General features: G+C 37.2%; 1 protein-coding gene across 2 annotated transcripts in view; it reads right to left on the bottom strand.

Moving 5' to 3' along the window:
• HIVEP1 (HIVEP zinc finger 1) overlaps positions 1-16007 on the bottom strand; it is a 182445-nt gene that overhangs the window by 58489 nt on the left and 107949 nt on the right. The gene's annotated exons all lie outside the window — the stretch shown is intronic.

Below are 16007 nucleotides of genomic sequence, written 5' to 3'. Positions count from 1 at the left end.
GTGCAGTAAAGGGGGAAGAGTACAAAGAGGCAGGAAAATGGTATAGTAGCTTTCGTGGATGGCTGGATGGGATGTGGAGATAAAGCATTGTATCTAGTGCCAGCTAGTAGATACAGGGGGCTAAATGGGCTAATATGTACTCAGTCACCGATCTCCTGGGTTGAACTCTAAAGTCTGAGCTCCAAAGGTAAAGAAATTAACTTCCCCATGCATCAGAGGCATGGATTCTGGAATTCCAAGGTACAGACAACCATCTCTTTATACTTCACTTTATTCACTTAGAAAGAAAAAAAAAAGATTAACATGTGCCTATCTATTACTTATCTCAAGGGAATGATGTGAAAATAAATGTTTTTTTTTTAAGTTAGCAATGCATCCTGAATTCCTTTTTAAGCTTATTTAACCAATCAGGTCAGAATAGATACTAATTCAGGATGAGTCCATTTTTTGCTAAGGTAGTAATTTTAAAATGCTAATTTATTTCATAATACTATCTTGTCTTTGTTAAGGGATAAAATGCCTATGCATTATCTTATTTAAGTCTTACAACTGCCCCCATTTTATAAAGCAGGTGACTGAGGATCAGAGAGGTTAAGTAACTTGCTCATGGACACAAAGCTATAAAGTATTAGAGGTGGGAATCAAACTATGTCTTTTTGACTCCAGATCCAACTTTCTTTTTGCAGATTTGATATCTTCATGGGAATGTGGTAAAGACCCTCCCAAGATGAGTCAGATCTAATAACCACTACTAATATCTGATGATTCATTTGGGCACAAATGATGCCTCTCAAAGAACACAGAAAATACTGCCAAGGATATGTGTTCTCAGGCAAAAACTGAAGACTTCTGTAGAGATTTCATCACTATTGCTGCTTAAAGGTAGGGAAATCAGAGGAAAGAGGGAGATTTGGGAAGTGACCAACTGGCAAAGATGAATCTGATAAGTTTTAGACTTCTATAGTATTGTTTAAAATCTAGAAATGATGAGTTCTTGATCAAAGAAGGCATTCATCTTTTAAAAAGCTGATAAATACATTTTCCTAGCATCTTGTAAATCTGATCAAGAGGGCTTTAATTGAAAATTAAAGAGAAAGGGAAAAATTTTCCACATTGCGGTGGGAGAGAGTAGCAAGTACATAATAAGAATAGGAGAACGTGGGACTGAATATTCACACAAGATACTACTCATGAAGAAAGAGCAATAAAATCCACTTCCTCAGCTATGCAAATTTTAAAAATGTTTCAAAAATAAATGGAATGAACAGAATTGGCAATGCAAGGAGGAAAATGTGACATTACAGGTATCTCTGAAAATTGGTGGTATGGCAGGCATGACTACAACATGGCTCTAGATTAGTGTATTTATTTAAAAAGTCAATAAATATTTATTAAGCATATACCATATACCAGACACTTTGCTAAGTTCTAGGAACACAAATTCAAAAAGACTATCCCTGTCCTCAAGGAGCTTACAGTCTAATGGTGGAAGATGACACACAAAAGGCAGCTGAAAAGTGGGGGGTAGAGGAGAGACCCGACACAGTGACATGGTGGAAAAGTCAGAGAAATCCCAAAGTAGTACAGCCCGGTGAAAATAAGGGCAGCTGAACTGAGCTCTTTCCTTAAATGAAGGCTTTGTAATCCATGGCTCCACTCTCCAATCAGAGGGATAGAAGTGACAGAAAGTGGTGATGAGGCAGAGTACCAAGGCTGATAGGATCTTGCAGGGCTTTCTTGGTGCACAGTGCGTAAGTCAGAGAAGTCCTAAAGCAGTACAGCTAGTTAAGAAAAGAAAAAGGGAGAGACTTGATAAAAGAAATGCAGAGTATATGAACAAGGCATACTCATGAGAGTTGACACCCTAGGCATCGAAGGGAAAATATGGTAAAGAAGAAATTAAATGAGGATCAGTAAAGGAAGAAACTGAAGACATAATGTAATTTGGAGAAAAGAAACAAATTTAGATGAGTTTGGGAAACAGGCCATTAACCCAGCAAGAAAACATGATATTGTAGTAAAGGAAGATGCTAATTATCTGAATATCTTCTAGAGAAACTTTTTTACCTATCAAAAAGCAATGCGGCTAAATTTGTAACATACCTCAGTGACAGCATTATCCTTCAAAAGCAAGAGAAAGCAGAGGGGTGAATTGCAAATTCTGGACCAACAAGAAGGAATTGGTTACTTAAATAGAAATAATATAAGATATATGTATGTGGGTGTGTATTTACACATGTGTATACATACATACATATGTATGTATACTGAGATCTGGGCAGAGCACTAAAGTCAGGGAATTTAAGAAGCAAAAGATGAGAGAGAAGAGCAGGAAAGCAAGCACAAAGGCAAGGGCATAGAAGATGGAGTATATGGGGATTATCATCCCCATTTTACAGATAAGAAAATAGAAGAAGAGAGGTTAAGTGACTTGCCCTGACTAGTAAGTATCAGAAGCAGAATTTGAACTCATGTCTTCCCGACTTCAGGTTTAGAATTCTATCCAATATTTCACCTATCTGCAGATTTCAATCATTCTTAGAGGTACAGATAGTTCGATCATTCAGTCAACAATCATTTCTTAAACACCTACGTGTTAGGTGTTGTGGAATAAATTTAATTGATTAATTGAGTCCTAACCCCAAAAGACTCTTCCTTCCTCCTTCCTTCTCTTTGTTATCTACAACCTTGTGTTCATCCATCCCTACTGTTCCCAATGTCAGCACCTGGTATATAGTCTCCTCTATTCCAGCTCCTTAGCATTAGTCTCAATGATTTCAGTGTTCTAAAGAAACCATAGCCTCACAGACAGCCCCATTTTAGCCTTCTCCCTAACCACCTCCCAGCAAGACCACACTTCATTATCCCTCAGAATTTTTCTGCCTCTAAGATCTTGAACTATAAAAGTTAACACCTCTCTACCTCCACAATCCTAAACAATTATGTCACCTTTCCAATACCTCAATTGTACAGCCTTTATCATAACCTCTAGTCCTCTGACTCTTCCTCATTCCCATACTCAATCACTCAAAGTCACATGGCTCCAGATCCAAATTGGCAGTATAGCAATAGCCATTTCAACAATATTTGTGCTCACAACCCACAGATTTGCTCCCTTAATTTACTATTGTGGCCATCCCACAAATTTCCATTACTGGGAAATGCTCATCTGTTTTCTCCATTCTCTCCACAGAGCAATCATCACTAGAGTGATCTAGTCACATTTAACTAGATCCACTAAAATATGATGTTATTTATCTTTATTGCTGGGCCACATGTGGCCCGCCTACAAGCATAGAAATTTACATAAATGCTTTAGTAAACGAAGCCCAAGCTACCTCAGAGGTCTCATTAAAATGGCAAATCAAAACATACTGTCTATTGTTTCAATAAAAACCTATGGTTGGACAGCCCTGTCCTAGATCCCATCACACTTATTAGATGGCTTCCCTTATTTGATTGAAAGTTTTATGAGTTCAATCAGATTCCTCTTCTACCTCTGTCTTTTCACTACGCTTTTTCCTCCTTCACTCCTATCTCAGGGGAAGTATCTTCCTCTTCCTTCCCGAGGCTAATCCACCTCTTAGTTTCAAAGTTCAGTCCTTTCCCTTGAGCTCAATTCTACACCTTCCTGATTTCACCAGCAACCACCTGAAACCACCAAAGGATAATTAACCCATCTCTTTATTGTACCTTCAATCTTCCTCTCTCATCAAGTCCCTCTTCTCATCTACTTAACAACCCATTTATCTTTCAAGGTCCAGTTCAAATGATGTCTTCATTGATTTCAGCATACCCAAAATGCTCTTTCCTTCTTCAGAATTTTTTTCCTTAGTACTTCGCTAAGTCTCACTTTTTAAAAATGTTATTTTATTGATCTTTTGTTTTATATTAATTTCTAAGTATATACCCTTCCCCTCACCTGGCAACCCATGTCTTGTAACAAAGATTAAGAGGGAACACAAAAGCAGTGTAGCAAAACCAAGTAACACATCATGTCTGAAAGGATGTCCAATATTTCACACTTATATTCCCTTTTAACTGCAATGAAGGGAAGACGGTACATTTTCTTGTCTTCTGTGGAATCAAACTTCTTGGTTATTATAATTAACACTACAATGTTCATGTAATGAGCATTACAATGTTCAGTTTCCTTTTTTCCTCTATTTACATTGTTAGGGTTATTATGTATACCGGGGTTTGGTTTTTGGCTCTGCTTTACTTCGCTTCAGTTCACAAGTGTTCACATTAGAGATGCAAAATTAAAGCTACCCTGCAGTTTTACCTCAGATCCATACAACTAGCAAATTCAACAAAAAATGAAAACGAAATGCTGGAGGAGCTTTTGGGAAAACAGGCGCATGAATACATTACTAGTACAACAGTGAATTAGTACAGCCATTGTGAAAAAACATTTGTAACTATAACCCTCAACTCACTAAATCATGCATGTTCTTTGCGGCACCCATAACACCAGTAGGCCTAGAAAAGGAACAATATGTACAAAAATCTTTAGAGAAACTCTTTTCATAGCCGACAACATTTGGAAGCTAAGGGTCTATCCTGCTGTTGGAGAGTAGTTAAACAAATTATGTTACATGAACAGAAAACACCACCGAATGAACTTAGAACATTAATCAATGCAAGGAGTTCAGAAGACTGAAGAAAAGACATGCTATACAGCTCCTATCAGAAAGATGCTAAACTTAAAATGCATAGAGAGATATATTTTCATACATACCTAACGTGGAAATTCGTACTGCTGGACTACACATGTTTATGAGGACAGTTTTTCTTTTCTCTTTCAATTTTTGATTCAACAAATAGGTAGAGGGAATGGCAGATTATTAATGCATGTAAAAATAAATAAATTTTAAAAGAAAAAATATAGCTTTGTATCTTCAAAAATAAAATAAGTTATAAAGCTTACTAAAACATAATTCTTTTTTCCTGAATGACCTCATGAGGTACAGTCATAAATAAATAGAATACAAGGAAGGAGTAGCCAATAGTGTCAAATGCTACATAGCATTTGTGGAGAACTAGAGTAGAAAAGACACCAACTGTATATGGTGATTAGGCTTAAAGAGAAAAAATGTTATTCACGACACATCAGAGGTGATGAGCCTCGACAGAGAGAGACCAGTTAGAAGACTTCTACAAGAGTATGCAATAAGTTCTATTAAATTATCTGTTTCTCTTTTTTCACTCAAAACATGGATGCTAGCCATATTAATCGAATTAGTTAATGCCTGAAATATATAACAGAAATCATAGTACTACCAAGATAATATTTAATGATTACTGCAAAAGGTATCTCTAATAAAACATTCGTTTTCAATACTGTGAATGCATAAATATATTAATAAAATTTATTACTTTGCTTTATTTTATTTATGCTTGTTTTTAAACATACATCATTTCTGAGTATATCCCCTATCATTCTTGTCCCCAGTAAGCCTTCCTTTGCAAAAACAAAGCAGCTCAGCCATACCAACCAACACAGTGGCCTTATGACAGCATATCCAGCCTTCTATATTCATGTCCCCCAGCATGGGTGACAAAGGAGGAAAGGTACATATTTTCAAGTTTTCTCTGGGCATGGTAATTCAATCCGAATGTGAAGCAGAATATGTGAATATGATAATCATAACAATAATAGGGATAGCATGTATATAGTGCCTTAAAGTTTGCAAAGCACTTCACATATCTCATTTGATCCTTGCAGAAGTAGGTGTTATTAAATATCTCCATTTTACAGATGAGGAAAATGAGGCAGTGTATCAGTTTGTTTGAGTAGGACAGATAAAATGGGATCTTGTCTTGGAATCTTTGTCAGTACTAAGACAATTGGGAGTCACTGACTAGTATATGGTGGTACTGGAGATTAACTCTCCCACACCCTAAATGGAATTTTTCACTGTTCTTTGAGTGCTTTTCAGCACTGAGGTAATCAAGTGCCCCAGGGCCCTGAAACGGGTATATAAGATGCAAGGTTGGGGTTTGACTTTTGGGGCACACCCATGGAAGGAGTGTTGAGACTCTGAGCAAGCCGTAACTGCCCCGCCCCGGCTTTGTAACCCAGATAGACGTTGGTGATTTTCTGGTAACTATGAATTGTAATTTGAATCAGACAAGGTCTGTCTGTCAATGTTTATAATTTGTTTGTATTTGCCTGAACTAAGTGATTGATATGCGTAATGTTTGATTAAACTGAGATTGTTAACCCCTTATAGTTACTTTCCTTAGTAAAGCAGATCAAAAGAACCTGTGTTAGTGGCCTTCTGTGTGCTGGGTTGTTGGTTTTACACAGCTACAGTAGCTGTTAGCAAATTGTTGCTACAGGCAGACAGAGGTTTAGCGACTTTCCCAGGGTCACACAGCTGGTAAGTGTCTGAGGCAAGTTTTGAGTTCAAGTCTTCTTAAGCTCAAGTTCAGAGATCTATGCATTGTACTACCCAGGTGTCTTATGAATACATGCCAAGTATAGAGTAGGGACTTTAAAAAATGTTTACTGAATTCACTTAATGAGTAAAGGTGACATAATCACTAACTTATTGTACAGAAAAACTCTTATTCAAAGAGTCATTCTTCATTTTTAATACAGAAATTCAAGGGTCGTAAACATTTTATTTTTAGACTAAAGAACATGCTTTTAATCCTAGTGTTGTCACTCTCAATTATTTTCTATTTATCCTGTATATAGCATATTTCTACATATTTGTTTCCTTTTTGTCTTTCCCATTGGATTGTGAACTCCTTGAAGGCAGAACTATCTTCTACCTTTTTTGTATCCCCAGTGCTTAGCAAAGTGCCTGGTACATAATAGATGCTTTAAAAATGTTCATTGTCTGGGTGATGCTAATATTTATAATATTCCATATAACCTTAATTTACTCATTTGTTATGTATCTACCAGGAGGTAGGGATATGAAAAGAAAGTAGGAGCTCTTTTTAGAAAGCTGACATTTTCCTGGAGGGAATACAACATATATTCAGATTAGTTAATGCAAGGAAATCTGAGGTAGAAGAGGAGTCCAAACAAGGAGGGGAATCAGGAAAAGTGTCATGTCTCCTGATCTGTACTTGTAGGGAAAACTTCACTCAGATGTCCGGAATTTCTATCCAGCATTTCAGCCAACCCAAAAGTAAACAGAGGAAGATCTGTGGCAACAGGCACAACAGACATTGTCAAGAAGAAACCAAGAGTTGAATATTAAATATTACTTGAAGTATCTGATCCATTCAGTGACCAAAAAAACAAAACAAAAAAAAAGACCAGAAAGTTTTCTCATTGTCAACAAGACCTGAGTCTGCTGGCTCCAATACCAAATATCAGGGGAAATCAATCTAAAAAAGAGATGGGAAAGGAAATGCAGGGTGCAGAGTCGTAGACAAAAAGAAAAGTGGTCAGAAGAACAAAATGCTGAATAACTGGAAGAGCGGACAAGAGAAGAAGTATGAGGTGCTTGTAGCAATAAATCAGGTAAAAACAGAGCCGCTGATAAAGAAGAAACATGTAGAGAAGATGAAAGACAAGAAACATTAACTAGCAGAACACAGTTTTTTAGGTACCAGAAAAGATAAATGTGTTTAGCAACCAACTCAAAGTTCTCTCTACTTGTCTCCTGAGTGTGTTGTTTCTACCCTTTGCCCCTCTCTTGTTCCACCACCCCTAACCTAGCATCACCTTACTTAGTCTAGAGACAATACAATCAACCATTTCAAAATATGCTCACCACCAACCTCTAATTACTCCTAATTACTCAACTTTCTGATAGTTTTCCACCCTCAAATGTCGGTCATTCCTTCTATTTATTTCTCCACTCTGATAGTACTGCTGAAGAAAGATCACACAAAAGAAATGTTGAACTAGATTATTTACAATATTTAAACATGGGAGGGCCTTCATTGTTTGCTGACAGGCAATCCTTATTCATCTTTTGTTGAATTTTTATCACAGACTCTGAGAAATATCAGAATTGGAAGGGATTTCAGTAAGACCTGAGTTTACATGCTACAGTAAAATAGAGAGATCTGTGGATGGTGGGGAGAGGATCTAGACAGGAAGACACTACACACAGAGAACTCCCATGCAGGAAGAAGCTGAGCACCAGAGCAAGGAGTCTCAGGCCCATGCCAGGGCACAGAAACAGCAGCTTTATCAGCCACCACCCAGCACTGGGTGCTGGGCTTATCCACATATCCTGGTAAGACTAAGGAATGGACCTGAGCCCAGGAACGGTGTTCTGAGTCAGGGCACAGCTCCTTAGGCTATGTACCAAGAGAAGAGAAAAGCCAGTAACAGCCTCAGATCCCAGGAGCAGAGCAAGGTCTCAGTTCTAGCTTTTCACTCATCCTGAAGCCTACAGAAGAATAATCAAGGCAGAAATCCTAAAATAAAAGGGGAGTCTGCCAGTCTATCACTCTACTGTGGTTCAGATCCCAACACTGGTCAAATACTTGCAAAGGTAGAGGAGAGAGGAAAAATCAAGCTTTACTCTGTATCAGAACATTCTTGGAGTATTAGCAGGTCTCTAATCAGAGCTGTACCTCAAAGGCTAGAACACCACAATACAACAACAGAAATAACACAATATCCCCAAGAAAGCAGCACCAGGACTAGGCTAGACTTTCCCTCCGGAAGTGTGCAGAGCCCAACTATAAAACCAAGTCCAAAATCAAGAAGTAGGCTGGAAGACTGAACAAACAGAACAAGGAACCCCTCATAAAAAGCTATTATGGTGACATGGATGCTTAAGGGACAAACATAGAAGAAGAGAATGACTCTAAAACGTCTACAAGCAAAGCCTCAAAGGGGGTAAAAAACAACACACAAAGCTTGGGCACCAATTCAACTAAGTTCCTAGAAAAGATGAAGCAAGATATTAAAAATGTTCTTTAGTAACAGAAGATTATAGTAACCTTGTGTTTGACAAATTTAAGGATTTAAGTTTTGGAGATAAGAATTCATTAATTGGTGAAAAAAAAAATTGCTTGAAAAACTAGAAAGCAGTCCGCCAGAAATTTGGCATAGACAAATATCTTAAACCATGTACTAAGATAAGGTCAAAATGGATACATGATCTAGTTATAAGGGAGATATCACAAGAAAATTAGAAGAACATGGAGCATATTACCTATCAGACTCACGGACAGGAGAACAATTTATGAAAACAAGAGATAAGAGCGCTGTGAGATGTAAAATGGATAATTTTCAATTATACTAAATTAAAAAGTTCTTGTACAACATTAGAAGGAAATCAAGCCAAGATTAGAAGGAAAGCAGAAAATAGGAAAAAAAATTTCATAGGCAGTCTCTCAGATAAAGGTTTCATTTCTCAAAAATATAAAGAACTTTGACAAATTTAAAAGAATGAGTCATTCCCCAATTGATAAATGGTCAAAGGATATGAACAGGCAGTTTTTCAATAAAGAAATCAAAACTATATATAGTCATATGAAAATGCTCTAAATCATTATTGATAAGAGAAATTCAAATTAAAACAACTTTGAGATATCATTTTACACCTATCAGACTGGCTAAAATGGTAGATGTCCTTCAATTTGGGAATGGTTAAACAAGTGGCAGTATATGATTATGATGCAATATTACTGTGTTATAAGAAATGATGAGCTGGCTGATTTTAGAAAAAATATGGAAAGACTGGATCTATGAAGGAAGATGCAATCCCCCTCCAGAGAAAGAACTGACAAACAGAAATATGCAGGGTATGGTCTTTACATACGTGTATATATGTGTATACATGTTTAATTGCAGCCCTCTCCAGGGTGGGGTGGGGAGGGAGAAAAATAAAATTTAAAAAGCGCACAGCAGAGAACAAAAGAAAATTTAGGAAAAAAAAACAAAGACAAGCTGGGTAGCTTTGAAAATAATGTGTAGAATTATGTACTTTTTCAAAAGAAAAGTAAATTGCCTAAAGTGGAAATTTATGGTTTCCTATTGAATCCTCTATGTTCTGCTGTGTACAAGGAAATGTTCTTTCTTCCTCATTTTGTATTTAAGTTTAAAATGCATAAAAAATTTTTAAAATATTTTTTGTAAATAAAATTTAGAGTGACAGAGGAAAAATGGAAAAAAATGAGTCATGGAAAACTTGGAAAGTGAATTAACACCCTGACAAACAACAAACTCCTTGAAAACTAGAATTGACCAAGGAGAAGTTAATGACTCCATAAGACAAGAAATATTAAAGTCTTAAAAAAACCAGAAGAAAATATAAAATATCTCATAGCAAGGAAAAAACAGATCAACGAGATGAAAAATTAAGAATGCCATAACCAAAAGGAGAGTCTCAACATCATAGTTCTTCTGAATACCATTTCCTGAGAGGTGAAGGTCTTGGAAAACAGAGTAACAACTAGATTTTTTTTGGACAAAGCAAATGCAAAAATTTGTTTTGCTTGACTATACACATTTGCAACAGAAGTTTGGCTTTTCTTCCATTCTCAATAGGGGGTGGGAGGGTGATAAGGGAGATTTTTGCTGATTGAAAAAAATATATAATTTTTTAAAAAATGAAAATACTGTCATATCCCTTCCTTGAGTGACACTTTGTCAAATCTCAACCCTAGATTTATTCTCACCATTTATCCCATCTATTCCTACTCATATGTACCTGAATTGAGATAAAGTCCTACAACTGTGCCATGTCTACTAAAATTTAGGTTATCTAATCTCAACTAAGCCTTCACTAGAGTAAGAAAGTTATTTTGCTCCTCCCTAATTGATTCTCAATACCATTTCTGATAGTGGGTTTTTCAAATCCTTTCCTTTTCCTTCAAACTAACAATAATACCTCCATTCCCAACATCACAGTTAGAAAGTTCAACTTACACTTCACTGAAAAAAAAAAGATGGATTTGCTGTGAGCTCCCTCTTCATTCTTTCTACTCATCTCAAATCTTTCCATAAAATTCTACCATCTATTCCTTCAATCTAATTTCTAATGAAGAGATGGTTTTTCTCTCCATCAAGACCAACTCTCCTGTGTATATCCTGGGATCCCCCTCCTTCCCATCTTTTTCAGTAGACTGATCCAACTATGACCCTTCCTTTAATCTTCAATCTCCGCCCCCCCATCTACTGGTTCCTTCCCTGCTGCCTACAAAAATATAGGCTATTATCTTGTGTCCTCTCCTCAGCTAAACTCCTTGAAAAAACTATCTGTAATCCCTGTTTCCATTGTTCTCCTCTCATTCACTTCTAAAACCTCTGCAATCTAGCTTCAACTTCATCATTCTAGTGAAATTGTTCTCTTCAGTTACCAGTCATCTCTTATTTGTCTAATCTAATGGCTTTTTCTCAATCTTCATCCTTGCTGACCTCTCTGTTGCATCTGACACTGATGACCACCTCCCCTGGATCCTTGCTTCTCTGGTCTTTCATGACCCTGCTCTCTCTTGGTTATCCTTCCGACTGATCATTGTATCTGAGTGTATTCTACAGAATCCAGCTATACTTGCTCAATACTCAAGCCTCTGTACTGGCTGAATCATCATTCTCTCCTTACCTGCAACTCCTAGAATCTCTTTCTTTAAGACTTACCTCAAATCAAAACTTCTTAAGTTAGTCTTTTCCGTTGTCCCCACTTACTAGTTCCTTCCATATTTAAATGCTTACTAAATGCTTGTCTGTTTTACTTTTTGTGTCCTCACTGTAGAACCATATAATGCTGATAATGGAATCTGGCATGCTTGCCAAATTATATCCTCAAATCTACCAGTAAACTAGCATACTGAGGTTTAAGCATACTGAGGAAAGACAGAGTGCCATGTTTTTGCATGTGTCAATGCTGGCTTTTTGGTTTCATAAAATGAAAGCGTTGGAATGTGGAAAATGTTACACTCTTTTATATACTGTGGATATGTAAAAAGTGTCATTTACATTTATTTCAAATGTAGTAAATTCATGGTTAGGTTTAATCATGTTGCTTAAAAGGGTCCATATGATTGGCTTGAAATTCTCACGACTGTCCCATCAAAAATTTTTTTTAACTTTTGGTCAACTTAGTTAACTAGCATTTATTATATTATAGCCTCCTGTGTGCCAGGCACTGAGCTAAGTGCAAAGTAAAAGAACAAAAAAAGTCTTAGTTGCTGCTCTCAAGGAAAATACAGTATAAGTACTATCACTTTCAGTGAAATAAACAGTAAAAGCCACTGACTTAATTAAGGATGGTAAAATTATTCTACTGATTAACTTAAGCATAAAGCTTACCCTTATGAAATAAGGTTAAATTATCTGGAGTTTTAAAATTTTTTTTTACATATGAATATTATCTCAAAGGTCCAACTTACAAACCAAGTTGTAATTTATAATATTAAATATTATTAAATAAGAAATAATGCACCATGAAGGCATTATCCATGATTTCCAATCTTGTTATAACATTAGAAATATAGCTTCAAAGACAATGCTGGGAATTTGTTAAAAGTCAATCATTAAGGCTGGCTAGGAGGAAATTATTTCTTAACATAATGTTTTTTAAGTATATTTTTTTTCCCAAGGAAAATCTTACTGAGTTGCTTTATTTTGTCATAGAATGGGACATGGATTCTTTTCTTTTCCTTTTAAATTTAATATATTTAATATATTTAGTTTTCAGCATTGATTTTCACAAGAGTTTGAATTACAAATTTTCTCCCCATTTCTACCCTCCCACCCACTCCAAGATGATGTATATTCTGGTTGCCCTGTTCCCCAATCAGCCCTCCCTTCTGTCACCCCATTCCCCTCCCATCCCCTTTTCCCTTCCTTTCTTGTAGGGCAAGATAAATTTCTATGCCCCATTGCCTGTGTATCTTATTTTCTAGTTGCATGCAAAAAAAATTTTTTTTTTTTTGTTTTTGAACATGTTTTTAAAACTTTGAGTTCCAGATTTTCTCCCCTCTTCCCTTCCCACCCACCCTCCCTAAGAAGTCAAGCAATTCAACATAGGCCATATGCGTATCATTATGTATAACCCTTCCACAATACTCAGGTTGTGAAAGACTAACTATATTTTGCTCCTTCCTAACCTATCCCCCTTTATCCAATTTTCTCTCTTGACCCTGTACCTTTTCGAAAGTGTTTGTTTTGGATTACCTCCTCCCCCATCTGCCCTCCCTTCTATCATCCCCCCTTTTTTATCTTCTTCCTCCTTCTTTCTTGTTGGGTAAGATACCCAATTGAATGTGTATGGTATTCCCTCCTCAGGTCAAATCTGATGAGAGCAAGATTCACTCATTCCCCCTTACGGGCCTTCTCTTCTCTTCCTACAGAACTGTTTTTTCTTGCCACTTTTATGTGAGATAATTTACCCCATTCTATCTCTCCCTTTCTCCCTCTCTCAATATATTCTTCTCTCATCCCTTGATTTTATTTCTTTTAGATATCATCCCTTCATCTTCAACTCACCCTGTGCCCTCCCTCTCTCTCCGCCCCACATACATATATATACACAAACACACACACACACACACACACATATATATATATATATATATATACACATATATATATGTATATCCATATTCCCTTCAGCTACCCTAATACTGAGGTCTCATGAATCACACATATCATCTTTCCATGAAGGAATGTAAACAAAACAGTTCACTTTAGTAAGTCCCTTGCAATTTCTTTTTCTTGTTCTTTTTCTTGATTACCTTTTCATGCTTCTCTTGATTCTTGTGTTTGAAAGTCAAATATTCTATTCAGCTCTGGTCTTTTCACTGAGAAAGCTTGAAAGTCCTCTATTTTATTGAAAATCCATATTTTGCCTTGGAGCATGATACTCAGTTTTGCTGGGTAGGTGATTCTTGGTTTTAATCCTAGCTCCATTGACCTCTGGAATATCATATTCCAAGCCCTTCGATCTCTTAATGTAGAAGCTGCTAGATCTTGGATTATTCTGATTGTGTTTCCACAATACTCAAATTGTTTCTTTCTGGCTGCTTGCAGTATTTTCTCCTTGATCTGGGAGCTCTGGAATTTGGCAACAATATTCCTAGGAGATTTCTTTTTGGGATCTATTTGAGGAGGCGATCAGTGGATTCTTTCAATTTCTATTTTGCCCTGTGGCTCTAGAATATCAGGGCAGTTCTCCTTGATTATTTCTTGAAAGATGATATCTAGGCTCTTTTTTTGATAATGCCTTTCAGGTAGTCCAATAATTTTTGAATTCTCTCTCCTGGATGTATTTTCCAGGTCAGTGGTTTTTCTAATGAGATATTTGACACTGTCTTCCACTTTTTCATTCCTTTGGTTCTGTTTTATAATATCTTGATTTCTCATAAAGTCACTAGCTTCCACTTGCTCCAATCTCATTTTTAAGGTAGTATTTTCTTCAGTGGTCTTTTGGGCCTCCTTTTCTATTTGGCTAATTCTGCCTTTCAAGGCATTCTTCTCCTCATTGGCTTTTTGGAGCTCTTTTGCCATTTGAGTTAGTCTATTTTCTAAGGTGCTGTTTTCTTCAGTGTATTTTTCGGTATTTTTTTGGGTCTCCTTTAGCAAGTCATTGACTTGTTTTTCATGGTTTTCTCGCATCCTTCTCATTTCTCTTCCCAATTTTTCCTCTACTTCTCTAACTTGCTTTTCCAAATCCTTTTTGAGCTCTTCCATGGCCTGGGACCAGTTCATGTTTTTCTTGGAGGCTTTTGTTGTAGGCTCTTTGACTTTGTTGACTTCTTCTGGCTGTATGTTTTGGTCTTCTTTGTCACCAAAGTAAGATTCCAAAGTCTGAGACTGAATCTGGGTGTGTTTTCGCTGCCTGGCCATATTCCCAACCAACTAACTTGACCCTTGAGTTTTTCAGCGAGGTATGACTGCTCGTAGACTAACGAGTTCTATGTTCCACGCTTGGGGGGATGTGCCAGCTCTGCCACACCAGTACTCCTCCTTCCCCAAGAACCCCCAACCTGGACTGGACTTAGATCTTCAGCAGGCTGTGCATTCCTGCTCTGATCCGCCTGGGGCTGGAAGCAAATGCAGCTGTAGTTCTGTAGCTGCCCCACCTCTGCTGCCCCCGGGGCGGTAGCCAAACTGTAAACTCCTTCCACTCCCAAAGCTTTTCCCACTAACCTTCTCTGTTTTCTTTGGTGTTTGTGGGTTGAGAAGTCTGGTAACTGCTGCAGCTCACTGATTCAGGGCACTAGGGCCTGTTCCACCCGGCTCCTGGTCTGGTTGGTCCGCACTGCTCACGCTGGGCTCGGCTCCCCTCAGCTCCCCTCCACTCCCAGCTCCGTGCGGGATAGACCTCACCCAGAGACGATCTAGGCTGTCCTGGGCTGGAGCCCTGCTTCCCTCCGCTCTTTTGTGGGTTCTGCAGTTCTAGAATTGGTTCAGAGCCATTTTTATAGGTTTTTGGAGGGACTCGGCGGGGAGCTCACACTAGTCCCTGCTTTTCAGCCGCCATCTTGGCTCCACCCCCCCAGAACATCCCTCAAGTCATATCCTTGATTGATGCAGAAGAGAACAAGAATGTGAACTTCTTTAAAAAATAAATAGAAAAAGTTAAATAAATTTATTTGATTTTTTTCTCTCTTATCATTCATCCATGAATCCAACTAGCTGTTTTAATAATTGTCAGAGCTACCCATCTCAGACATTATTATATAACACCCACTTTCTCTTTTTTAATAAATCCAGGGACACAAATAGAATAGGACAATATAAAAATAATAAAATAAAAACAACTGTTTTTTGCTATCTCATCCTATATAATCCATTTTTAACTCCAGAGCTCATTAAAATTTAACAAATATTGGGCATTTCTGTTTCTCTTCTAGTCCAAGACAAATGGTACCACCTTCAATTATGTTCAGCTCAGAAAGGATTATCTTGGATGAGGAAACACCAGGAAATGCAAAGGAGCCATATAAGAAGAGGAAAAAAAAGGAAAAATAAAAGAAACATAGTTAAACATTTTAAATGGAAAAAATCATGCATATGGATCCATGGATATAGATCATGGAACAGCTAAAGATTCATCTGTACAAATAACATT

This window comes from Trichosurus vulpecula, chromosome 1 (assembly GCF_011100635.1).
Source record: "Trichosurus vulpecula isolate mTriVul1 chromosome 1, mTriVul1.pri, whole genome shotgun sequence".
Classification (NCBI taxonomy): domain Eukaryota; kingdom Metazoa; phylum Chordata; class Mammalia; order Diprotodontia; family Phalangeridae; genus Trichosurus; species Trichosurus vulpecula.
This window is presented reverse-complemented; position numbering and strand designations above follow the sequence as displayed.